This window comes from Theobroma umbraticum, unplaced genomic scaffold (assembly GCF_002168275.2).
Source record: "Theobroma umbraticum cultivar Fairchild unplaced genomic scaffold, ASM216827v3 scaffold_146.0, whole genome shotgun sequence".
Classification (NCBI taxonomy): domain Eukaryota; kingdom Viridiplantae; phylum Streptophyta; class Magnoliopsida; order Malvales; family Malvaceae; genus Theobroma; species Theobroma umbraticum.
The window spans coordinates 2,383,355-2,383,565 of record NW_018397265.1 but is presented as its reverse complement, the minus strand read 5'-3'; positions in this window follow the sequence as shown (position 1 = coordinate 2,383,565).

Below are 211 nucleotides of genomic sequence, written 5' to 3'. Positions count from 1 at the left end.
TGATAGGTGCAGATATTAATCTTTTCTTCAATTCATCAAAAGCAACAAGACATTTATTATCAAACTTAAATGGCACATCTTTTTCTAATAAATTGCAAAGTGGTCTAGAAATTTTTGAAAAGTCTTTAATAAATCTTCTATAAAAACTAACATGACTAAGAAAACTTCTAATACCTTTAACATTTATTGGAGGTGGTAATTTCTCAATTGC